Raw genomic sequence first — 20,682 nt, 5'->3', positions numbered from 1 at the left:
TCCTTGGTTCTAATTTTAGCTGTGTTGGCTCCACTCTCAGCCAGGGTCTTCCCTTTGTATGGAAATGAGACTTCCAAGAGTTGTGCTCCATATTCTTAGCAACATCCAGAAGAAAAAGAAAAATGCTTTTCTTCCAATACACCCAAGAAAAAACATAGACTTGAAATGCCTTGGTTTAAATTGGCCTGGCTAGGGTCTCCTATGCATACTTGGAGCTCCACTCACACTAAATGGATGTAAAGAAGGTTCCCCAAGAAGAGGGGACACTGATACCAGAAGGGAGGTGGATTCTAGAAAGGCAAAAATAGAACAAACTTTTGGTCAGGTCACTGCCATTTGAGGATGAGTTGACCTGGAGAGCTGAGAGAAAGTTGTCCTGGTTTTCTGTCCAGAAGTCCTTCTCTGTCTTTTGGTAACAGTACCATCTTTATTTGTGGAATTTCCTTACTTCATATGTTAGTGGAACTGCCCAACCACAGGGGTGAACCTGTGACTCAGTTAGCCAATCAGACTCACTCTCCTGGGAAATGTAATCTTTAGTTCTGAGATGGCTGGAGCTGAGTCAGCCAATGGTGGAGCCCTGAAAGGATAGTCAAGAGAGCCTGTTTCTAAGATCCCCAAGGTATCTTAGAGGCCTCGGTTCCTGCCCTTCCAGAAGTCTAGCTGCTCAACTCTTCCTTCAATTCTGTGGTCTATGCAGTGTATACCCACGGTTTTCTTTTATTGCTTACATTAGTCAGGTCCAGTTTCTGTTGAATGCAGCCGCAGAGTCTGAATACAACTGAGTTAATCACAGAGGCACTAATAATAGTCCACATTACCTTCGATGTCCAGGCCTGAAGTTAAGTTTTTGTCAAAATCCATGTCTGGCCCTGAATGGAAATAATCCAAGAACATTATGTACATTGCATGTAGAAGGAGGGATACGAGAGGCTGTGGTCTCCAAATATACAGTTTATGGACTGACCTCAAACCTGCTTGTGCTGCATCCTTCTCAGATATTTATTCCCTAGTGTGCTGAAAAGGAAAATTAACAAGTCAGAGGTAGGGCAAAGCTCTCAGCCATAATTCCATTTATACAATCATATAGTCATTAATTAGATGATTTATTTGTTGAACACTTACTTTATGCCAGGCATTGGGAAAGGCATTGGAGACACTATGCTGGGCAAAAATAAACACATCTCTTAACTTAGAAGACGACAGAGAGAGTCTGAAAATTTTAAAAAATCATACACCTTGTATTAGTTCCTACCACTGCCATAATAGAGCACCACAAATTGGATGACTTAAAACAACAGAAATTTACTCTTTCACAATTCTGGAGGCCAAAAGTCTGAAATCAAAATGCAAGCAGAACCAAGCTCCTTCTGAAGGTTCTAGGAGAGCATCCTTTCTTGCCTTTTCCAGCTTCTGGCATTCCTTGGCTTGTAGACGCTTTACTCAATCTCTGCTTCCATCTATACATTCTCTTCTCCTCCGTGTGTCTCTGTGTCCTCTTCTCTTTTTATAAAGACAGCATATATTGTATTTAGAGGCCCCTCTAAATGTAGAATGATTTCATCTCAAGATCATTAGCTTATTACATCTGCAAACGCCCTATTTCCAAATAAGGTCACATTCTGAGGTTCCCAGTGGGCATGAATTTTTGAGAGACATCATTCAACCCACCACACAACTTAATATATAATTAGAAAGTAAAAGAGACCAGTGAAAGGAAAGAATGTGAGTTTATGAATGAATGAGAAAGGGGTAAGAGTTAGACTGCAGATATAGTGGTTTTCTCTGGCTATGTAACAAGCCACCACAAACTTAGCAGCTTACAACAATATCCACTTAATATGTCAAACTTATGTATGTCAGAACGCCAGGCACTGTGTGGCTATATTCTCTCTCCAGGGTCTCAGAAACTGAAATCAAGGTGTCAGCCAGACTGAGTTCTAGTCTGGAGGCTCAGGGGGACAATCCACTTCTAAGCTCCCTTCACATGGTTGGAAGAAATCAGTTCCTTGTGGTTGTAGGACTAAGGTACCTGTTTCTTTGCTGGCTGACTGCTTGGGGCTGTGCTCAATTCCTAGAGACTATCCACATTCCTTGTCACAGATTCCCCTCCCTCCTTAAAGCCAGCAACAGAAAATCTATGTGTTGAACCTCTCATGATTCAAAGCTTTTTCTTCCAGAAGAGCCTAGTCCCTTTTTAGTGTTTCCCTGATTGGGTTAGGCTCATCAAGGTTAGGCTCCAAATCTTAAGGTCAATTTATTTGGGACCTTAATTACATTTGTAAAATCCCTTTGCAGCAGTACCTCGGTTAGTGTTTTCATTGAATAACTGGGAAAAGATGTATATATACAAGGGGCAAGTGTTTAGTGGCCATCTCAGAGTTCTGCTACCACAGAGGTTCAGGAAAAGCTTGCCTGAGGAAGTCATAATGCAGGTGGTACCTAAAAGTTACCTTAGCTAGATGAGGAGGGAGAAGGAGAATTATGGGCAGTAAGAGAGAAGAGGAAAGAGCTGCTATCAGGAAACTGAGAGGAGGCCCACATGGCAAGAGGATAGACAATGAGGGTGAGACTGGAGAGAGGTATAGATGGATGGGCTGGGCCACATCATCCGGGTACAAGAGAAGTTGAGTCTTCCCCTCTGCGGGAGGCAGTTTACAGCCACAGGGCAAGGGAGAATCTCTCTCAGCCATTTGTACAATTTGAAATCTGGAAAAGGTCAAAACTTCAGGGATAATAGTCAAAATATTTAATAACTGATTAGGCAGGCACACCAGTCTTACTACTGAGCCATGCTCCCTTCTGTAGCCCTGGCTGCATTGCCATTAGGCCTCTCATTGCTGGTTTGCAAGGAGGTCCAGGGGGTTCTGGGGAGGCAACAGTGATTCCACCCTTGGTAGGACCATATAATTTATCACCCAAACTGAAACAGTTTTGAGAGTGATGGTGAGCACTATACTAATTACAGTGGGATAACAGGTGTAAACCAGGACTGTCCTGGACAAAATAGGAATTATAGTCACCACAGTCTTTTGGAATTCAAGGCAGTGACTATTTACAAACCAAAAAGGAAAAAAATTTTAAATATATTAACAAAGTCTTTGATCTCTGCATATTGACTACATATCAGCACTACACACTCAAAGTTGATAGACTTGAATTGAGTAACTAATGTGGCACTAATTGTCACTCTAGGAAATCGTTCTCACACCTCAATTTCCCCTATGTTGAAAGTAAGTTTATTGCTGTTTCTCCTTAACTCCTTCCACGTGAATTCCATTTAAATGGATTTACGTATAAGCATTTCTTTCTTTTTCAATGTGTAAATTGCAAAATATTTTCTGTGGCTTTCCATCGTAATAGGGAGAAATTTGATGAGACAAATAAAAATTCCTGAATGAACAATAGTGAGAATTGTGCTGAGGGATGCCATATCTTTAAGGTCTGAGGTAGTTTAATCCCAGAGCGTAAAGCCGGGACCACGTCTTCAATTCCCGTGTACAAAGGCCATTCTCTGCAGGAAGTCAAACAGCTGTTGTTCAGCTCTGCTCTAGACAGAGAAGAGAAAATCTCCACTGATTTCATGAGGGAGAATTTTTAGCCCTTCTCCATTTATCAGCATTTTACCCATTCCTCAGAGCCTACCTCAAATCCCACTGTTCTCGGGAATTCTTGGCTCATGACGCCAGCTGGTAACTCTTTCTCCCTCAAATTACACATTGTATGTCTTTTGCATGCATCACATGATGGGTATTTTATCACAGAATACCCTGTCCAATAAGTTCCTATTTTTCACAATGTCCCAATTTTGTATAACTCCTCACAACCAATTCCTAGAGTATAACAAATTGGGCTAATCAGCTTGAGCCCCTCACTTTGGGGGGCCCTCACTGCTGCTGGGACCAGGCGGCTAAAGTTTCACATGACAGGGATGAAGGGTAAGAGCTGCCAACTGGTTGGAAAATAGATCTGAGCCTGGTGTACAGCTAGTCAGCCAATCACAACGATCCTGAAGGCAGCAGCCCCTTCCACACGCACCATTAGGACTTGTAGATTTTTCTTCTTTTTGCCATCAGACCTACCCTTGAAATTCATCTTAACTTCAATCTTTTCTAAAGAGCGTGGGGAGACCTACTCATTGTGGTCTCCCTATGCCTGTAAGTCTTTAGGAATACCGCTAAGTATTGAAGGCTCTAATTGTCTAAAGCAAGTGTTGGTAAGTTTTGTCTGTCAATGGACAGATAGTAAATATTTTAGGCTTGCCAGCCGTATGGTCTCTGTAGCAATTACTCAAATCTGCCATCGTAATGGGAAAGCACTCTAGATAAACAATATGCAAACCAGTGAACTTCGCTTTCACCAATAAAACTTTATTCACAAAGACAGATGGCATCTGGATTTGGCCCGTGGGCCATAGTTTACTGAACCCTGGTCTAAAGCCCAACTTAACATAGCATCCTACCCATATGGAAGCACGTGAAGTACAAACTGCCTGATTCATAAAACGTTTCAATTTTATATTTTTCCACCTCTCCTTTTTCCTCCCCTACATTGGGTCCTCGGTTTCTCAATGACAGTAACTAAATTTTATAGGGCATTCTGTAAGTCCAGCCTCATAGATAAAAAAGTGTATACTTTCCATCCATAATTCATACTTCCTATTTCTACAAAGCATAATGTCTCCTATGAAGTAAGAAGTAATACAAATATTTTTTATCTCTGGAGACATTGGAAAATACAAACATATGTGGGGAAAATTGCAAGTTTTGAGCATTTGTTGTAGCACATTAGGGAGGGATGTAACCTTATTACTGCTGACATGATTCACCATGTGTTTGTTGACTAATCACATCAGAATCTGTGTGAATGAAAGCTTTGTTTTGCTGTCTTTCCAATAGTAATTGTTCCTATGTTGCTGGACTTATGGGACAATCTGAATTTCTTTTCTATCCAAGTGACTAGCATGGTTTCTAGATTTTAGTTTCTAGATTGTTACCAGATTATAATAGAAAAATAAATTTTAGGGCCGGCTCCGTGGCTTAGCGGTTAAGTGCGCGCGCTCTGATGCTGGCGGCCCGGGTTCGGATCCCGGGCGCGCCCCGAGGCACCACTTCTCCATCCAACCCGGGGCCGAGTCCCACGTACAGCAACTAGAAGGATGCGGACCTATGACGTACAACTATCTACTGGGGCTTTGGGGGGAAAAAATGAATAAATAAAAAAAATCTTTAAAAAAAAAAAAAAAGAAAAATAAATTTTAGATCTCTACTGGACCCCCCATGGAGTTGGAGAACATTCATGGTCTTCCTCTCTTAGTGGGAATATAGGTATCAGTGTAAGTGAATTGCTGACTTTCCATCAAAGCCTCCAAAGACTTGGTCTCTTTCTCTATCAGCCTGAATAACCCAAGTCTCAACCTTGGGGAGATTTACTTACAAGGAAGTGAAGAATTCCGGGACAGTTTTCCTGTAAACCGAATGTTTTTGTCTTCTTCACATGATATTGCCCTATTTACTCTCTATCACCCTTGTTGATTTTCATATTTCGTCCTTTTATTCTTTTCTTGCATATAGTATGTCTTTCAACTCTCTGTTTCTAGACTCCCCCCTCCATGACCCAATTCCTATGAGATGACTTTCTCCCAATCCAAAGGATTTCCCCTCCACTTTAAGATCTTTCCTCAAATCCCGGGTGTGCTTCAACCTTTTTATCATAATTATGCATATGCTAAAAATCTCTAATGATTAACAGTCAAGGCTGGAACGGGATTTATTGGGGAAGAGCATGACTCTCTGAGCTACATATTGACGTAACAGCTGAAGAACTAGGCAGAGAATCTGTTAGTCACTACATTATTCACTGAGCTGGCCCTCACTGTGGGGGCTGCTTGGTCCCAGGGCTAAGGTGAGACATCCACGTCACCCTTGCCTTTGACAATCCATGCATAAATCTTCCTGCCAGGAAGCAGGCCAAGTACAGAACTCAAAATCAGCACAGCAGCACCTTCAAACACAAAGCATAGAGGCCAAAGCACTTTGAACCCTCTGTGGGAAAAGTGTGACTGAGGTCAAATGGGTTTTCTTTTGAACTATAGAAACTTACATTGTCTTGAAAGACGTAGAAGAAGTTGCAATATGAAAAGAATTCCACGAATAAAGGTTATTAAAATGCCAGAAAAAAGTCGAATGGTAATCATACAAAACAGACCCCTTGTTTAAATTTTAAAACAAGCCGCCCTCACTTTAAGAGGAAAAACATGTGTTTGTTAAGCCCATGGGCCCAATTCTGCTTTCAATGAAAACCCAGAATTCCTGCTTAAGTCAATGAAGCGTGTGTGTGTGTGTGTGTGTGTGTGTGTGTGTGTATGCATGTGTGGTGGGTGTTTTTAGGATAATGGGGAAGACAGGGATGGACAGAGGAACACAATAATGCTTCAGGGTAGTGTCAGACCTAGAATGAGGACCAGCCTGTATTCAGCAAGTACCCACCGCACCAGTATGACTATATACCACTTGTTGAAGGCCAGTATCCATTCTGATTGGTCAACGCTTATGCATTGCAGTCATTACATATTTTTAATAACATACCCAAACAAGGGTCTCTTAAAATTTTTTTCTTGGCACCCTAAATCCTAATTCGTCTACCGATTTAAATTTGCTAGAGGGGGTCTCAAAAGAGACTCATTATTTAAATAGGGTTCATAAAACCATTTTATAGGGACTATTTCCCTTATTCTCTTTCTGAATCACATAGCCATTATCTTTCAGATTGTCACTTGCTATGGATCAAGGAAAAAAAACAGAGTGTTGGATGGTTAAATACCAATAACATATAGAAACTAATTTGCATGAGATCAAAGAAAGAAGATAGTTTGGAGTAGAGTCAATTGTTATCATTTCATTTAGGTATTATTAGTAGTATTATATCCATTTATGCAATGAAATTTTACATTTTAAGAACTGAACAATTCTAAGAATGAGGTACAAATGCTGTCATATATTCAGAGCTGTTGCTACAAAGATCCTAACTCTCTAAGTAGCACAGTCAAAAAAGGGGCTTGATGGCTTAATATAGTCAGGTATTACAAAGGCAGAGGGTCCTCTAAACTTAGGCGTGACAAGGACTTTGGTCTGGAACACAGCCAGCCCCTTCTCTCTCCAAATCTCAGCTCTGCTTCTCTCCGCAGGCTGGGTCCCCACTCTCACGCCTCTCTGCTTGGTGGGTACATGGCCACTGCAGGCTCTGAGGTCACATCCTTACAGCCTTTGGCAAAAGAGCAAAGATGGCTCTTTCTTTCCCAGCTTCAGTTTTTTGTTGTTGTTGTTATTGCTTTTCTGAGGAAGACTCACCCTGAGCTAACATCTGTGCCAGTCTTCCTCTGTTTTGTATGTGGGTCACCACCACAGCATGGCTGCTGATGAGTGGTGTAGGTCCACACCCGGGAACTGAACCTAGGCCATCAAAGCAGAGCACACCAAACTTAACTACTAGGCCTTGGGGTCAGCCCCTCCCAGCTTCAGTTTTTAATATCCAGGGAAAGGATGAGGATTGGCCTGAATGTTCTCTCTTTTCAGGTGTTACATTTGAAGAACACTAAGAAGACAGCTTTCCATCTTAACATGTGACATTTAACCATTATATCCATTAAGCCTTGGAACTTTGAAAGGTCTGGATCTTTTGGCAAATATCAATGACTTGTCATTAAACAATACAGTCTACTATTTGGCTACGGATGCGATGGAATAGAAGACCTGTCTGGAGAGGCAGAATGCTAGAGCTTAAAGTGTATGGCCCCTGAAGCCAGATTTCCTGGGTTTGAAGCTGGCTTTGCTGCTCACTGGATATCTGACTCTGGGACAGTTGCTTAGCTTCTCCAAGCTTCAGAATCTTCAGATGGCAGACGATGATGCTTCTTACCCCAAAAAGAGCGTTGTGAGTATTAAATTTCAGATCAGTACCTGACACTTAGTAAAACATGCATCCAAATTTCACATAGTTAATCCTCCTCTTATGTTACCCAACATAAAACGTTAAATCATTGTCTAAAGGAGCTAGCCAATGGCAATAAGAATATTCCCCTCCAGGATAAAATTCAGCAGTCCTTAGCAGACATATAATGCCCATTGTGTTCTGACCTCAGTTTATCTCCCACCGCCCACCTCACGTGACCACACCAGATTATTCGCTCTTCTCTGAACCAGACCCATGTTGATCCCAAGCCCCTGGGGTTTTGCACATAAAGTTTCTCTGCGTGCATTCCCCTCCCATAACCACTTTCCCAGGCACATCTCTACGTATCTTTGAAGGTCTAGTTCCTGTGACTTCCTCTGACTTCTCAAAGGAAGTGTGGATTTCTTTCCTCTGCTTTAACTGCATCAATTATAACAACCATCATCTTGTACTATAATTATTAAGAAATTTGTTTCATTCTACTAGAATGCAAAAGGAGGCAGTTTCTCATTTAATTTTTATTTTATTCCTAGGGCCAACAATGACCAGAATATAGTAGAATTCAATAAATGCTGTTGAATAAAGGGGGAGATTCATTTTCTTTTGTCTCAAATTTTGCTGCATTGGAGCATGAAAAGTGGTGACATTTTTCCAAGACAGGAAAAATATCATAAGATTGTTGGACCCAAATTCATTTCCCCAGTGTTTTACCAAGTGTGATCAGCCCCCCGGAAACATTTGCGAATCCCAATCAGAAAGGGAACTTGTCATAGCGGACAGACAAACTACCACATGCGTGATGTAACATGCAGTACCAAGAAAATATTATAGGCTGATCAGCTCAAACATCTCTGGACTAATATTTCCAACAGATATCAGGAACCTTTTCTCATTTCATAATGTGATTTAGATGAATGTGTTATGTTATTCTTTAGAACAAAAAGATGTTTTAAACTTTCAAAAATGGATATATACGTATGTATCCCAGGGAAGGTATAGATAGACGTATATATGCCTGTCTTGCATACAAATTTTACTAAACAACAAAATGATCTGATATTTTGACACTCTTACAGCTTCTTGCTTTGTTTTTTGTTATCACACTCATAATCTAGGATTGAATGTGAGACCCTGCAAATAATTGCTCTGAGAATACTTTTAAATTTTCATTTATTCTAGGCCATTTGAGAACTTAGCATCTTTATAAGGTAAGCTAAGGTCTTACAACACTTGCCTAATCAATCTGAAGCAGAGAAGAATAAACAGCCCACTGAAGTTCCAGAGTATTTTAAAACAATTTTCCCCTTCAACACATCCAAAGCAATTTATACCTGAAAGTATCCCTAACCTCATGGAGTGTACATTACGTAAAAACCCTGAAGGGAAAAGGTTTTAAAAATATGGCATATCAAATAGACCACACGTGATTTTTGTAGTAAGTGATACTGAATGATTACCCATTCTCCTAGACCTATAGGAACAAAATTATTTTCTTCTACAAATAAAGCTTTATTTCTAAAAGTAATATAATGGCACTTGTGTGATTAATGAAATAAAATTTTAGCTATTTTTTCACATATATGGAAAAATAATTTTCACCAAAATGCTTTGAGAAACATCGTTTCATTCATTCAACTACTTGATTTTGTACGAAAGTTGTATGTAAGATTCCATGACGAACATTGCAATTATAGCTAAAATATAGTCTGGAATGTACTGTTTTTGCTCTCAAAAAGTTTACAATTAAAGAACAAATATGGGACATACCCAAGAATAATGATAAGACAAACGATTTTGTAAGAATCAAAGAAGATGCACAGACGATAAGCACTAGAGGTGTTCAGAGGAGGCTGAGAGACTGGACCAATGGAGCCTCCATGGCGGCCTTGCACAGGACACTGAACAATGGGAAAGATTTTTGGTAGAATGAGATAGGAACTGAGCACTATAAGCAGAAGGAAGAGTATAAATAAAGGTACATAGCTGGAGGAATATACATCATATTCAGGAGTTCACAGATATTGAGACAAGAAGTTTCAAAATGGCAGTTCATAGACCAGATCCAGCCCACAGACATATTTTGCTTATTATTCTAAATAGATTTTGAATATCATTAATAATCATCTCACAATTTTTAATGACATTAAAACAGAATCTTGTGTGATTTGCAAAACCCATTTCATTTCAGTAGAATCACACCTTATCTACATAAGCTGGGCGTGTGTGTTTGCACAATGATAGGTAAAATACATGTTATGACTCCCATGGAGAAAAGTGCACCTATAAGCCAGTTGGATCAAGAACACAGATAATTATTATCATTATTTTTTTTTGGTGAGGAAGATTGGCCCTGAGCTAACATCTGTTGCCAATCTTCCTCTTTTTGCTTGAGGAAGACTGTTCCTGAGCTAACATCTGTACCCATCTTCCTCTATTTTGTATTTGGAACGCTGCCACAGCATGGCTTGATGAGCGGTGTGTAGATACACGCCCAGGATCCAAACCTGCAAACCCTGGGCCACGGAAGCGGAGCAGGCAAACTTAACAGTACACTACCAGGCTGTCCCCAGGTAAATATTTTAAAAGGCATTTTCAACCCTTCTCTAGAAGAAATACACCGAGAATTTATCAGCAGTCATCTGCCCTTCAAAACAAATCTCAGGGTGGGGCCAAGGGAAGGAAAAAAATAACTTATCAAAGTAAATAAAGGGAGGAGTCAAAGTTCAGTTTTGATTCCAGAGTCAAAATAGAAAAAAGGGTTACAGCATGGTTAAAATTAATCCTCTGGCTCTTATAACCACCTCATTTATCCCAGGTTTGTGGTGCAGAAGGTTATGAGTTTATAAAATGGGTGTTTTCATATATTGAGCTTTAAATCCAAATACTACATAGATCCTAAAAGAGCAAAGCTTTCTTAATGTGTGTGTGTTTATATTACAAAGTAAAATACATGCATTTTGACCAATTTTAAGGGAGCTCATGTTTCTTAGATGCATGGAGCACATTTTGACATACAAGCCGGGCGCTTGCCAAGTTTGTCTTACCAAAATAGAATTTGGCTCTGAAAGCTAACATGGCAGCAATTAGCCCAAACTGCACATCAGATAACTTTGCCTGGTCATAAATAAATCTTTGTCATTTGCTTTAAAAAGCAACAACTGATAGCTAATAAAACTGGATATGCACCTAGCTGTAAACATTAGTTGTTTATCTTGCTATCATTAGCCTTCTCGCCTTCGACTACATCATCCGTGACTCCCAGAGTCTTAATTGAGCACACCTTCAGATATACTGAAAAAGCCACAAGCCTCCTTTTATATCCCCAAATTGTCTTCACACTTCTTATTTATTTAAATGAAGGATATAAGAAACATTTTTTTCTCATATCATTTGGACAATGATGATTATCTGCTCCTTAAAATGCATGGTCTCCTGCAACTTCTCCCCTTAATCCTCCTACTGCCTAGCTCAAGCCTGAAACTCCCTGTTATTTTATAAAACATTTTCTACAATAACCCAGTCCCATGGAATGCTCTGCTGGACTGCAGTCTAGCAACTTTAGGAATTGCTGAACATTGAACATTCTTATAGGAGAGGATCTGAAAAGTCCAGATTCACTTGGTTTGACTAGATATTTTTCAAGTATATTTAACCACAGATGTCTCTTTTTCTTATTTATTTATTTATTCATTTACTTTTTGCTGAGGAAGATTCGCCTTGAGCTAATATCTGTTGCCAATCTTCTTCTTTTTTTATGTGAGCTGCCACCACAGCATGGCCACTGACAGAAGAGTGATGTGGTTCCACACCCAGGAACCAAACTCGGGCCACTGAAGTGGAGCATGCCAAATTTTAACCACTAGGCTATCAGGGCTGGCCCTCATTTATTTATTTTTGAATTAACTAACCAATTAACTTTCCTTCTTTCCTTTCTTTCTTTCTCCATTTCTCTCTCTCTTTCTCGCTCTCTCTCCCTCCCTCCCTTCCTTCCTTAGTTTGTTTGTAGGTAGCACCTATTAACACCCTGGCAAAATTTGTGTTTCTCAGGTCACATGCTGGGAAACACTGCATTGGATGCTAGCTCCTCAAAGTCAAACATCAGCATTCTCCCCACCCTCTCCACCCCCTCTTCCCAAAATAAAGTACAATCAATTACCTTTTCTAAATAATCCCAGCAGGACTACCATTATTCCAGGCTTTAGGTTAGGCACCTTGATTTTCACTGTTTTGATTTCCTGTATTCAATCTTTCAGTTAGGCTTATTTTTCCCTTATATAAAATGATTTTTATATTTAATATCTATATTATATTTCTATTTCATATTTTTATATATTTATATTTATGTTTTCCCTAATATAAAATGAATCCCTTGGGGCTGGCCCCGTGTCCTAGCGGTTAAGTTTCGGCACTCTCTGCTTTGGTGGACTGAGTTCAGTTCCCAGGTGCCGACCTACACCACTCACCAGCAGCCATGCTGTGGTGGTGACCCACATAAAAAATAGAGGAAGATTGGCACAAATGTTAGCTCAGGGTGACTCTTCCTCAGCCAAAAAAAAGAAAAATGAACCCCTGGACTGACCTTTGCCTTCTCCTTCTCATGAGTTTTCATCCTCTCATCAAAGCCTGATAGTTAGGTGACAATGAGCCCACAGCAACTACGTTTGTCCGTGCTCAGCAGCAGGCTCGTCTGGAGGCTCAGCTCCTCCATATGTCCTCCTGATACTCCCACCCAAAGGAATTACACCTAAAGGTAATGTAGGCAAACCTAAATTCCTGTACAGATATTGGGTACCTTGCCTCTAATCAGTCTCTCATTGAGAGACTGGAGGGCTGAATTGGGCATCTCAGCTAGATTATAAATTCCTTGATGCACCAGATCTTTTATTTTCCATACTTCACAATGAATAGCCCAGCAGCAGGCACAACGTCTGTGTACAATGAAGATAATAAATGGGTAAAAAGAAAGACAATTGAAAATCAAGTGGGCAGGAGCGTTGAACACTCTCATTTAGTATGCTTTCCTTATTCCCAGACAAGTCGGCTTCATCTCCCTGAGTTAGGCATTCTGCCGGACAAGGTCAAACCATCAAAGCGAGAGGCCAGTTCAAAATCAGGAAGTTTCAGAGGTTTGATGCTGAGGAGGACTTCCTACAAGGACACTCACACTGGGGTCACTCTGGGCTCCAATTTCCTCAAAAGCGATAAAATGAACAGAACAACCTTGAGGAGGTAGTAAAGATAAATCTAGAGCCAGAGGCAGGAAACACCAGGAATTACTCTGGGGGATACATGGTGATTCATAGAAAATTAGCAAATTTCATAAACTTTTTTGGAAGGTGGCACCAGAATTGCCCTCATAGCCTATTAAGCCAATCTTTGTCCTCTTTAGCCAGCCCCAGGTTCCTCATTGACTACAGGTCCTGGATGCCTGTGTTAGATACCAATGCTTTTCTTCTGAGCCCATGGGTATATCAGCCTACGCTAGTCACTTCAAGTCTCTGAAAACCTCTGTCTCACAATTTTCCCCTAATGAGAGTTTGACCTTCAGTAACAGGCCTTATGAACAAAGTTCTGACAATGACTGTATAAGAAACATTCCAGATTGATTGAACTAACACTGAAATACTTTAGCTCCCTTTAATTCAGACACTATACTTAAAAAATGAACATTTCCAATTCAAGTTAACCATGTTCTCACAATTTGCTCTGCTTTGTTGTTCCTCCCATGAAGTTCATTCACCTATTTTGTGCCAGGAATTATCCTCAAGGATGGAAGCACGAAACTGAATACAAAACAGTCCCTGTTCATAACTCACAATCAAATAAAAGTGTCAGAAATCACAACCACAGAAAAGTGCAGATATTCAACCATTTTTGACCTACAAAAACAGCCATTTCTGTGGCTTACTCTAATATGAGTGCTGCTTTAAATCTCTAATAAAGATGTATTAAAAGTCCTTGGTGCAGTAGGGAATGGAGCAGTCAGTTGTCTTTCAGGAAAAGCAGAGAAAATTCTGGAAAGACTTTTCCTAAGGAAACATGCTTAAGCGATATCATGAGGTATAAAGGAGAAAAGGAGACTCCAGGAATGAGGAATATCAAGGGCATAAGCATGAATGGTAAAACTACAGTGTTCATTTCAATTTGGCTGGGAAACAGGAAGTGAGTGAGCAGAGGTGGGAAGAGGTGCTGCTAAGGAAATAGGCAGAGGAGTTTTGAGAGCCCTACATGCCATAAAAAGGAGTTTGAACTTTATTCCAATAGGAAGTAGGAAGTCACCGAAGGGTTGCAAGCAGAGGAGTAGCATTAAGAAGTATGATTTTAAGAGCTCCTTCCAAAATAATGTACAGGACTGATCACAGGAAGTTGAGACAAGAAACAGGACGACAGGAGACTATAGCAATCCAGGAACAGCATGATGAGGATGTAAATTAAAGCAGGGAAGACTGGAATGAAGAAGAGGGGAGAGGTTCAAGTGGGATTTAAGAGGGAGCCTCAGCAAGATTTACTAACCAATTAGAGACGCAGGAAGGGATGAGAGGAAGGTACGGGAGGAAAGAAAGAGTCAAAGATGCCCCCACTCCCCGGGCAAGGCTGGCTACATAATTTTTGGAGCCCAGTGTAAAAACAGGTTATTCAAAAATTATTAAGAGTTTCAAGACAGCACCAGCTGAGCATTAAACAAAGCCCAGGGCCCCTCTGGAATGACACTCATGCAACTGGACAGCTCACATATCCATGAGGCTGGCCCTATTCCTAGGTTCTGAATAAAGTGCTCCAGGGGATGGTAGGGCCATTAATTAGGATCAAGAACACAGGAGAAGGGGGAGATGTGGGAGGAATAAAATTAGATTTGTTTGGCCAAGTTGATTTTGAAGTTCCAGGGGCACATGTGAGTGGGACGTTAGTATAAGGTGGTGATGAAGCAAGCACATTGGAATCAGACAGAGCTGGGTTTAGGTCACAGCTGTTCCCCTTGTAAGTCATGAGATCTTGGGCCAGTTACCTAGATTTAGTGTGCCTTGGTTTCTTCTTGTGTAAACCTCACAGAATTAAGAGAATCAAATGGACTCATGTTTTAATGTTCTTAGTCTAGTTCTTGATATACGGTGTATATAAGCCATTCATAGACGACATCCCTTATTATTATTATTATTAACATTATTATTATTATATCCAGTAGACTAGGTTGAGTAAGTATAAAGCAGTAAATAAGGTCTGGGAGAATCATCAATGCACAGGTGGCTCAAAATGGCAGCAGTGAAAGAAAATACACAGTGAAAATAGAGGACCAGTGTTAACACTGAAGAACACTGACATTTGATTGAGAAGGGAGATAGAATAAGTTGTGGACCCTACACAAGCATAAAGATTAAACAAAGAAATGAATTGCTAATGGTGGAATTTCACAATAGAGACATACGTAAGACAGACATATGGGGAAATATTCGGGGACAGGATCTTCCAGGCAGGCAGTCATTTACTCCATCGACAGGTCTCTCAGGCCCGGCTCTCCATACATACACTACAAAGGTTCCAGATGTTTCTTTTTCCCTCAAGTCATTTCTGTGAAATTTTCCAGCATGTTTACTAAATTATAAAAGTCTGCCTCTGCTTTTAAGAGAAAATGGTATCTGATTAGTTTTACAGCACTCCACCGTCCCAACTGTTTAGGGAAAGTTGTCCACCTTTCATTTCATCAAGAGTATCAAGTGATGAATCTTTCTTAATACATTAAACAAGTATCAGTATTTAGAATTGTTATTTTTATTTATTTTTTTTATTTTATTATTTTATTTTATTTTATTTTTTTGTGAGGAAGATCAGCCCTGAGCTAACATCCATGCTAATCCTCCTCTTTTTGCTGAAGAAGACCGGCTCTGAGCTAACGTCTATTGCCAATCCTCCTCGTTTTTTTTCCCCCAAAGCCCCAGTAGATAGTTGTATGTCACAGTTGCACATCCTTCTAGTTGCTGTATGTGGGACGCAGCCTCAGCATGGCCGGACAAGCGGTGCGTCGGTGCACGCCCGGGATCCAAACCCAGGCCACCAGTAGCGGAGCGCGCACGCTTAACCACTAAGCCACGGGGCCGGCCCATAAACGAGTATCAGTATTTAAAGGTTGGCGCCTTTTATTGACAATTTAACTTCTAATATAATCTTTAAACTGAAAAATACATTTTAAATTTGTTCATCTGAATCACCTTAGTGACATGAATATATTCATTTTTCCTAAGTAAAGGAAAATGGAACAAAAATCTCGAAATGCTCTGCTAACTCCCTTAAATTTATTTATGAACATAACTTGGGACTCTATTCTATAACTGGAATACCCTTTCTGCTTGAGTTCTTCAATTATGCAAGTTCGTAGTCTTCTGGGTCCTTTAGCGATTTAGCATCTGGTTTTCAAGTTATATGATTTTTTTCCATGAATAATAAAAAATTTTAAGTTAGTTATCAGTTAACAAAATGCATAAACTTAACAGGCAAACTTTGATAGGATTCTAGTAATATTTTCCACTCAATGACTACAACAGACAGTGGCTGGGTGAAGTATGACCAAAAATAATATGCAAATTAAAAGCCCATTGCTGGACTTTTAGTGCAGAGTAGAAACAGATATTTTAATTGATTTTTATTGACAGTAATACTTCCATTCCCTGTAGTGGATCACCTCTTCTTCAAACCCACAACTCAACCCCATTGCCATACTCCTTGACCTCAGAGCATGATTGTGCCAAGGTAACAAGTATAAAGAAAGAAATCCTTCAATTTCTCTCTCTTCCCCTCCACAGTTCTCTGATAACCACTCGTCTCTAGTATCATTGTCCCTTCCTTCAATTCCCCCTTCTTCCTGAGCTACTGGTACTTCCTATTTTCTTCCCAGCTTCCTTTTTCTCCCTAGCCTTTATCACTCTGTAACATGCTATACATTTTACTTATCTTGTTTATTGTCTGTCTCTGCTACCAGAATATAAGCTTCATAAGACCAGTCATTCTGTTTTGTTCATCATTGAATACTTAGCACCTAGAACAGTGCTGAGAACGAAGTAGGAACTCAATAAATATGTGTTAATTAAATGAATGTCTGGCTCTCATAATGAGAGGAAAAATTACATTTATTTTTTCTCAAAGTCTAACCCAATACTTATGCCCTAGATCTCAGTTTTTCTTTCAACCTCTGGAACTTTTATTATTGATGACTCCCATCCCTTCCCATCTTCAATCTTTTCTTCTTTAGTAGAACTTCTCTTCATCCACGAATATACCACTCTCCCATCCCAAAAGAAAGAAAAGAAATCCTTCTCTTAGCCCTACCACTTTGCTATAGTCTAATCTTTTTTCTTCCCTTCCCTCCTATTGTCTTCACCTACATATAAATGCAGACATATCTAATATAGTCATATATGTATATTTATATATGTGAAGATATATCTTTCATTCACATCTAACTTCTTGTAGCAATTTCTGTTTTTTTCTATAACCTAGTAGACCTCTTGTGTAAGGTCATCTCCAGGGCCCATTTCCTAGCACTCTGGTTTCTCTTCTCTTATTTCTTCTGAACCTCTATCAGTGGCTTCCATACATCATCCCTAAGTCCTTTTTTCCCCAACTTCTTGCTCTATAGTGTCAATGCTGTCTAATTGAACTTTCTGCTATGATGGAAATTATCTATCTCTGTGCTTTTCAATAAGGTAGCCACATGTGTCTATGGAATACTTGAAATGTGGTTAGTAAGATTGAGAAACTGAAATTTTAGTTATATTTAATTTTAATTACATTAATTTTATTTAAATAGCCACATATGGTTAGGGCTATCATATTTGTCAGTACAGCTCTAGACAATATCACTGATGATTTCATCTACCCTCGTGGCTTCCGTCACATAAAGTCACTGTCAACTCTTCCTTTTTTCAGCAAAGCTATGTTGAGCATCAGGCATCAGGCCAGTCAATGAAAAGATAGACATAAATAAAGAACTCACAGTCTAGTGGAGAAAGTCACATAGGTAAGACAGTAATTCCGCAATCCAGCAATATCATTCCTGATGGAATGCCCATAGGTGAGAACAAAGAAAGAGCATGTATGTCAGTCTGAAAGAATTAGGGAAGGTACCACTTATGCAGGTGGACAAGGGAGGAAAAATGTCAGAGATATAAGGCAGCATGATTCAAAGCACAGGCGTGAAAGAGCACAGCATATTCAAAAGCAAGAAACCATTCTCCATCACCATTGTGCATTCACAGATTCCCCCTCTCCAATCACAGTCTTCAAGTCTTCCAATTTACTTCCTTAGTTGTCCTCACAGAAACCATTATCTGACTTCATTGCAACCCTCAACCCATCAATTCTTCTACTTTATCCCTGGCCCCCTCTGCCTTTCTTTCTTTTCTTGTTCAGATTAAATTCTAAGGTCCATCATTATGATTCCCTTCAAACAATTGCAACTTCCTTAACCCTCGCACCCTCCATATACTGGCATAACACACCAATAGCCTTGAATTAACTCGATAATTTACCTTCTCCAATATTCACATTCTTTCGGTAGATTGCTAAGGAGAAAATCATACATGTAGCCAGATTGGTATCAAACAAATTCATGATGGTCAATCACAAACAGATATTTAAAAATTATACTTAGTTCCTATAAGAAGGAATCTCTCTCCTTCCCTAAAAAGTTTATTTCACATTTTTCTCATTGCTCTAGTGAGAATGTCTCCATTTTTTTCTCACCTCTCCTTCTCACACCATTCAACTAATGAATTTGCCTGATTCCATTGGACAGGATTCCCTCATCTCGTCTAACCAGTTCTGTAATAGATTGAATGCATTCATAGCCTCAATTCTTCATCAGTCCCTGTGTTCACCCTCTTTGCTATGTCACTTTGTTGGCCCTACACTCTGCCTCTAAGCTCAACCACGTGACTTGTTTTGCCAATGGGATATCAACAAATATTATACAAGTGAAACGCTTGTGTGATTGCTCTACCATCCACCATCACCATGAGAAAATGCCTGAGCTAGTCTGCTGGAGGATGAGAGACATATGACCTAGCTGTGTCCACCACTCCATTCAAGAGCCAGTCAACCACCAGACATGTGAGTGAGCCCAGATGAGAGCAAAAAAAATACCTAGTGTCTTCCTCTATTTTGTATGTGGGACACTGCCACAGCATGGTTTGATGAGCAGTGTGTAGGTCCAACCTGGGATCCAATCCCACAAACCCCAGGCCGCCAAAGCAGAGCATGTGAACTTAACCACTATGCCACCAGGCCGGCCCTGAACACTCATTGTTTTCAATGAAGAAAATGCTTGTGTCACAAGGAACTCCAACAAACTAGCAGGAGAAGGGAATAAACATATCATGAAGCAACCAATTCTTTTAATCTCACAGGTCTTCTGCAGGTGTTTAATAGACCTTTCTTTAATTCCTTTTGTAACATTGTCCTGAAAAGTGTTATTTCTATGGAGAAAACGTTAGGCATGAAATGATTGTAATGACTATAGGATTTTACGACGTCTTAAAAAATAGCTGAAACCAAGAGTATTTTAAAGTTAGCAGTAACATTCAGTCACTCTCAAGGATATGCTTTTCCTTAATCTTCTACCTTCAAAAATGTGACCCTCGGGGCCAGCCCAGTGGCATAGTGGTTAAGTTCACCCACTCCACCTCAGCAGCCCAGGGTTTGCAGGTTCAGATCCTGGGGGCGGACCTATGCACCACTTATCAAGCCATGCTGTGGTAGGCATCCTACATATAAAGTAGAGGAAGATGGGCACAGATGTTAGCCCAGGGCCAATCTTCCTCACCAAAAAGAGGAGGATTGGCAACAGATGTTAGCTCAGGGCTAATCTTCCTCACACACACACACACATAAAAATGTAACCTTTGATGGTCTGCTTTTTATATGGGTGTGTATTTCTTTGATATTAATGTTTAATCCGGGATGCACTTCAGTTGGAAATCTGGAATTGTCTCTTGAAATTTTTAGGATTTTTATTAGAAGCTGTATTTTCCAAACTGTCTAGCCCTAGAAAAACATCATAGCAATAATTTGGAAGTAAAATTTACATATTTTATGAGGGAAATTAATCTTTGTTTTGTTAATGAACAGGAATGTACATACCAATTTCCTTTAATGAATGAATTAGGAGGATCTTGGAAATTTTGCTTGCTATGAAGGATCCATACCATCCTCGAAGTTTTAGGCCAAATCTTGGAAGATTAGACTTGGGTTTTTTGTTTGTTTTTGTTCTGTTTTGTTTTGTTTTGCATAGGAAAAGTAAAGAAAAAAATGAGGAAAGAAAACTATAAATAAAGGAAGGAAAGGATGTGAGCTGCCAGTCTGAATAAAGTAAACTTTCTCTTAAAGGTGCCACTGGAGGTCCTGGCAAGTTTCTGTTCATCTTTTGACTGGACTCTGATATCCTCAAGACCTTCCTTGTTCCACCACCCTCCATGTCTATGTCTTGCCTGCCTCTACCCGTTCCTCACGGGATCGCTGACTTTGTTCTACCAGTTTCCTATTTTTTTTCTTTGCCATGGCTTATAAATGAAATGAACCTCCCTGTACCCAAACACTTGCACCTGGCCTAGGGAACCCACATTCTCCTCAACTCCTTTCCAAGAGGGACAACTCGTCCATTTTTTGTTCAATTAGTTTCTCATCTACTCACCGTGAGCCAGGCATTGTGCTCAGTGTTCTGCATCCAACGGTGAACAAAACGGA

Source organism: Ceratotherium simum, chromosome 37 (genome assembly GCF_057802395.1).
Source record: "Ceratotherium simum simum isolate JZ-2026a chromosome 37, ASM5780239v1, whole genome shotgun sequence".
Lineage (NCBI taxonomy): Eukaryota > Metazoa > Chordata > Mammalia > Perissodactyla > Rhinocerotidae > Ceratotherium > Ceratotherium simum.
Note: the sequence above shows the minus strand (reverse complement) of the source record.